The following is a 6929-nucleotide window of genomic DNA, read 5'->3' as shown; positions in this document are numbered from 1 at the left end:
GAGCTCGCCAGCCGGAGGTGGGGCCGAAGGGCAGCGCGTGCTCGGGCTGAGCGGCGGCGGCGCACGGGCGCTCGAGCAGGCCCGCTATGGGCCTGGCGGGCGGCGGTGGCGGGCGGCGGCGAAGTGCCACGTGGCGCTTGCCGATTGGCTGTGGGCGGAGGTGCAGACATGTCCGGTCCAGATCGAACGTGTCCGGCGGGCGAGAGGAGCGGGGCTAGGGTTTCGGGGGGAAATTGATCCGAAAATGGAGAGGGGAAGACGTTTTTATAGGTAGAGGGAGGTAGGAGAGTCCAAATGAGGAGCGGTTTTCGCCCACACGATCATGATCGAACGACCGAGAGCATGGAGGGGGTTTAGATGGGCTCATGGGCTGTGGTGAAGAGGGGCTGGGCTGCAAGGAGAGAGGGGTTTCGGGCTACGCAGTTAACCATTGGGGCATCAAACGGACTCCAAATGACACGGAACTTGGCAGGCGGTCTACCGGTGCTATACCAAGGCCGCTTGGCAAACCTCGGGCCATTTCGAGAAATTTTAACACCCGCACACGAAACAAGGTCTGAGAGGGGCGACGGGCGCGCGCGAGAGGTCTAGACTCCGAACGGACAATGGAGAGAACCGGGAGAACCCGACCGGATGCAAGTTTTGAAAAACATGCAGATGAAATGCAGATGATGACATGGCAAAATGCAACACGCAAGAAAATGACATGGCAACGATGACGAATAACTGGCAGACACCTGGCGCATCGAATCCGGGGCGTTACAACACTCCTCCACTAACAAGAGATCTCGCCCCGAGATCTTAGGACCAAGACGGAAAGGAAAAGGGATGAGGTGAAGCTAGAACTTCAAGAGAAGAAGCAAAGAATCGAGAGCACTCGAGAAGAAGAGAGGAATGACGAGAATGACGAGAATCAAAAGCTCATGGAATCGGATAGACTAAGAAACCACTCTGGTTAGAACAAGATAAGAAACGAATAAGACTGAAAGGATTTAGGCAGCACTCCGGCTGAAACATGGAGGAATAGAACACGAGCTTGAGAGGACGGAATGACACTTGATGAAGACATGACACAAAAACTCCGGAAAAGTTGAAATAGTGGAATGAAAAGAACTTAGAAGGAAGGATTGAACGGAGTTGTTGAGAAAATCAACAACGAAAATAATAAGCTTGTTGTGGTCTTGTAGGTAACATCTCAAGATCATGAGGTGATAAACGGCCACATACGGAAATGATTGGATAGCTTAGAAGAACGAAGAAATGCAAAACTCCACTTCAAAAGAATACGGAGAATTAATTGCGCTTTGATATGCAAGAAGAAAGATACTTGAGCTCCTCCAAAAGAATCTTGATGAACACTTGAAGAATGAATTAAATCATGAAGAACCACCGTGAAGAACTCCGGTGACAAAAGGATGATGAGATAGAATGAGGGAAGAAAGAATAAGATGAGCCTTACGATGGTTTAGATGGAGGTTCCGACGAAATGGCCGAGGAAATTGAACTCCGGGAAAAGAAAAGATGAAAACACTTGGAACTAGAATTTATTCATCAAGAACAACTCCGAAGAAAGGGATTATTCACTTGGATGAAATAAGAATAAGATTTATTGTATGCTTATCCTTCATCAAATTAAATTGATGACAAACAATGGATTTTTCATACTACTTCTTCTTCTTGAAAATGATTAAGGGGAGGGGTATAGCACAAAACTTGAGAAAGTCTTCATGAACCACCAGTAGGGTTGAAAGAGCGAATGGATTGAATGATAATCAAGGAAAAAGAATCTTGGACGAACCACCGTAAGAATTCGGAAATTACTGTTGAAAGAGACTAAATCACCGGGAAGAATTAGAAGGAAAAAATATGTTAGAGGGGATTTAGATGCAAAAGAACAAAGAGATAACAAGCTGATTAAAGAACATTTGAGCGAAGCACCGGGATATTTCGATAACGGTAGCTGAAATGTGAGGACGAAGAATTCTTCTGCAACGATGGCCTCCGGATGATCGAGACGGAAAAACAACTCCTGAAATACTCCAGGTGGGTAAGAAAGAATATCTGACAAACTGAAATAAAGCGAGAGGATGATATGAAGCTAGAACCACGAAACTTCGAGAGAATGGGCAAGACTTAGAGGAAAACTCTTCTTCGGTCTTCAATGACGACGAGAAACACCAACAAAATTACTGAGATACTCCGGTAGAGTGGAAAGCAAAGAGGTTGAGCCAACAATGAAATGATTTGAAATCGATCTTGGAAAAGCATCCACTAATGAAATTCATTCTTATGTCACCCTTTGAAAAGAATTAGGGATGGCTCCGGAATAATTAGAAGAGTCAAGTAAGATCCTGGAAAAAGACCTGTGGGTTAGGGCCCACTAATAGAAAACACCATTGGAAAGGGATGTTGAACAGATAGGTGAAGCACCGGAACAATTGAAATATTTGAATGAGGTGACAACCTCGAATTAATTGGAACACAGACGAATCTCCTGAGATATCTTGAGCACTCCGGAAGGATAAATTGGCGAGAGGCAAACGAGCAGGGAAAACACTTTAGCCAAGGAAAAGAATATAATCACTACCAAACAACTTGAATTGAGTGCACCGGAAAAAAGAAAGGGATGAAGAATGACTAACGAGACGAGAATTCACCGGTTGAAATAATTGAGGGAAGACTAAAGAGGCTCCGTACGAATGAAATTGATGGTCGAAAGAGACTCGGACTCCGGGAAGAAAAGGGTGGGAGGGCGGGAAAACAAAGGCAACTTGGAAGGGGGAACCGACGAATATCTTGAAGAGAAAACACCGGTTGAAAGAAAGAAAAGGTTTTGCACGAGTGGGATGGATATTCGATTACAGGCTCCGGCTCCAAGAAGAAAAGGGTTGGGCGGGTGGGAAAAGAAAACAACTGAGGATTGAATGCAAAGATGAAGAGGGTCGAGTCGACTTGACGAGAAATGCACCAGATGGAAAGAGCTGAGAACCAGCGATCGAAAAACCAACTGCGTGAACCTAAAGAAAAATTTGAAAAGGAAGAGAAGTAATCCAAAACACCTACGTCAAGATTCCTTACCAGAGCGACGAAGGGGCCGAGGAGTAAAAAGAATTCCTACTCTCCGATATAACTAGACTCCGAAAACAGTTTTCTTCAAGACTCAACAACGGCCAGACTACACGACCAATCAAGGGGGCTCCTAGGGTCGGTCGAGGCTCTGATACCAACTTGTCACGCCCAATATGCGATACTATCCTAAAGAGACTCGAAGGTCCCACCAAGGATAGAACCACATATTGAAACACTTTTGCAAGGTGGATATCATTACATCAACATTACATAATAGTGGGGATACATCCAATACATCCAATGACACACGAATACAACATCAATACATCATACATAAGATCAGCATCCAAACTACGGATGAAACACAAACAGAAACTCAAACGACATCCCCCCTGCTAGCCCAGGCTGCCGACCTGGAACCTATCCCCTGATCGAAGAAGCAGAAGAAGAACTCAACGCAAGCAAGCATCGCTCTCACGTCATGATCATCGCATAACCTGTACCTGCAACTGTTGTTGTAGTAATCTGTGAGCCAGGAGCACTCAGCAATCCCATTACCATGGGTATCAAGACTAGCAAAGCTTAATGGGAAAGGAAGGGGTAAAGTGGTGAGGTTGCAGCAGTGACTAAGCATATATGGTGGCTAACATACGCAAATAAGAGCGAGAAGAGAGCAAATGGAACGGTCGTGAAGCTAGCAATGATCAAGAAGTGATCCTAAACTCGTACTTACGTCAAACATAACCCAAAACCGTGTTCACTTCCCGAACTCCACCGAAAAGAGACCATCACGGCTACACACGCAGTTGATGCGTTTTACTTTGGATCTAATGTCAAGTTATCTACAACAGGACATTAAGAAATTCCCATCTGCCCATAACCGCGGGCACGGCTTTCAAAAGTTTAAACCCTGCAGGGGTGTCCCAACTTAGCCCATGATAAGCTCTCGTGATCAACGAAGGATATACCTTCTCCCAGGAAGACCCAATCAGACTCGGAATCCCGGTTTACAAGAAATTTCGACAATGGTAAAACAAGACCAGCAAAGCTGCCCGATGCGCCGACAAATCCCGATAGGAGCTGCACATATCTCGTTCACAAGGAAACACCGGATGAGACTAGCTACGAGTAAAACCAGACTTCGAGTTTCCCCGAGGTGGCCCCGCAGGCAGCTCGGTTCGGACCAACACTTAGACAAGCACTGGCCCAGGGGGGGGGGCTAAAATAAAGATGACCCTTGGGTTAATTACTCCCAAGGGAAATATAGGTGGTGGTGAGGAAAATGGTAAAACCAATGTTGGGCCTAGCTGGAGGAGTTTTATTCAAAGCGAACTGTCAATGGGGTCCCATAAATCACCCAACCGCGTAAGGAACGCAAAATGCGAGAACATAAAACCGGTATGACGGAAACTAGGGTGGCAAGAGTGGAACAAAACACCAGGCATAAGGCCGAGTCTTCCACCCTTTACCAAGTATATAGATGCATTAATTAAATAAGAGATATTGTGACATCCTAACATAATCCTGTCCGTCATGGAGCAATCTTCAACTTCACCTACAACTAGCAACGCTATAAGAGGGCTGAGCAAAGCGGTAACATAGCCAAGCAACGGTTTGCTAGGAAGGGTGTCAAAGGTTAGAGGTTCATGGTAATTTAGGAGGCTTGATGAGCAAAAGATAGGTAACGCAGCATAGCGATACAACGAAGCAACTAGCATAGCAATGATAGTAGTGAGATCCAGGGTAGCGGTCATCTTGCCTGAAATCCCGCAAGGAAGAGGAACGAGTCCATGAAGAAGATGAAGCCACAAAGACGAACCAAGTGTAGATGAACGAATCCTCACGATCGCAATGAAACGGGAACTATCGAGAAGAAGCACACAACATGGTAAACACACCACACATATACAAGACAAAATGCACAACCAAGCATGATGCATGACAAGGCTACATGAAGCTACTCATGGCAAGAGATGATGCAAACAAGAGCAACACATCAAGGCAAGTTTAAATGAGGCCGGGAACAACATATAACAATTCCGGTAAGTCCTCATATGCAAATTTCGAAATTGGTCCAGATCTGAATAAACCTTATGTTCAAGTTGTTAAAAAGCAAGTTAAGATGCACCAAGACGATTTACACGAGATTCTAGTCAAGTTACGTATAAAGTTCATTTAGTTCGGAGCTACGGCCTAGAAGATATGAGGAAAACAAGTCAAGCATGGATTGATGCAAAATGCATACAAACATCAAGCAAACACCTCAAAACATGGATGCAACATGATAATATGGAACTACATGCAATTCTAAGCAAGTTTCATATAGAGCACACTCAAAATGGAGCAACGGTTCAACACATACATTCTATACAAGTCATAACAACAATCTGTCCATAACAGCAACTAGGGATATTGCAAGCATAAAAATAACATGCTACAGCATCTCAACATAAAAACAAAAGGCATGGACATGATGTATAGGTAAAGAATGACAAAACATGAACACTGAGCTATCTCCAGAAATCACTAGAACATGCTCAAACACACATGGCAAGATTGCAAATAATAACAGTTTCAGACTTTGCAGAAATAACATCAGGTTGCAATGTTTAGAGCTATCAAACAACATGCTGAAGGAACTTATCATGTCAAACAAAGGCATGGCATGAACCTACTAATTGCATAGAATAAAATTCCTTTACTGACCATGAGCCAAAAAGGATCAGAAGATATGATGGCACCCATGTAAACATGGCAAGTTATATGACAGATTCATACATGGCAGGAACAACAATAAGTAGGCATGTTGGTGAGCTTCTACCACTCACCACAGAGCAATACATGGCATGACATCAAAAACAACAGTAATAATACATGTTTATGAAGCTAAGCATCGTAAGATCAAGTTCATAGGGTGCATGGATCACTAGCAAAACATATGGCACAAACTGAACTTAGTGTTAACAGGTTGACAGCAACATTATTTGGCAACTTGAGACCATGCTAACAACAACCTACAGCAAGCTATAAATGCAACCAGGGGCATGGATGGATAGAGCATGACATGTAGAACAAAATATCCTTAGTGAACCTCTCCATATTATGGATAGAATGCTTGTAGCATCAGGTTTACATAGCATCACCAAATAACAGATTCAGACTAACAAAACAGCAATAGCAAGTACCCTACTTAACAAGCTTGATGCACTCAGTACAAGACTCACAAAAATACATGGATGGCACCCCTGTAAAGATGGCATGAAGTAGTACAAAACACATGTAGACATCAACCTCATAGGATGCACACATCAAACATGGCAAAAATGACAAATAACCAAGTTATAACAGTTTCAGCAGATTAACATCATATAGCACTCTCGCAACGATGATTCAGGCATCAAGATGAACTCCAATGAACAGGTCACAATGGAATTAAATGTAGAGCATATCACAACGAACATTTTGATATATCACACGCACGAAACGGAGCTACGGATGCAGAGTTATGATGCGATGAACAAGGGCTAAAAATAACATCAGATCTGGGGACTTAGTGGAAATCAACCTCGAAGAAGGGGGTGGACATTGTCCGGGCTCGGGGCGGACGTGTCTGTCGGTGTGGGCGCCCGGGCTCACCCGTCAGAGACACGCGGGCGACGGTGTTCGTCCCCGACCTCGCCGAGGTTGAGGCGAACCATGGCGGCGGCGGCGGCTTGATCCCGCCCGGATCTCGCCGGATCCGGGTGCAGAGGCGGCGGGGAGGAGGGATCCGGCCCGGGGCAGCGGAGAGGAGCGCGGTGGCCGGCGCGGTCGGCGGAGAGGTGGCGCGCCGGCGGCGGCGGAGGCGCAAGCAGCGCGCG

The sequence above is a fragment of the Triticum aestivum genome, chromosome 4B (assembly GCF_018294505.1).
Source record: "Triticum aestivum cultivar Chinese Spring chromosome 4B, IWGSC CS RefSeq v2.1, whole genome shotgun sequence".
In the NCBI taxonomy this organism is placed as follows: Eukaryota; Viridiplantae; Streptophyta; class Magnoliopsida; order Poales; family Poaceae; genus Triticum; species Triticum aestivum.
Note: the sequence above shows the minus strand (reverse complement) of the source record.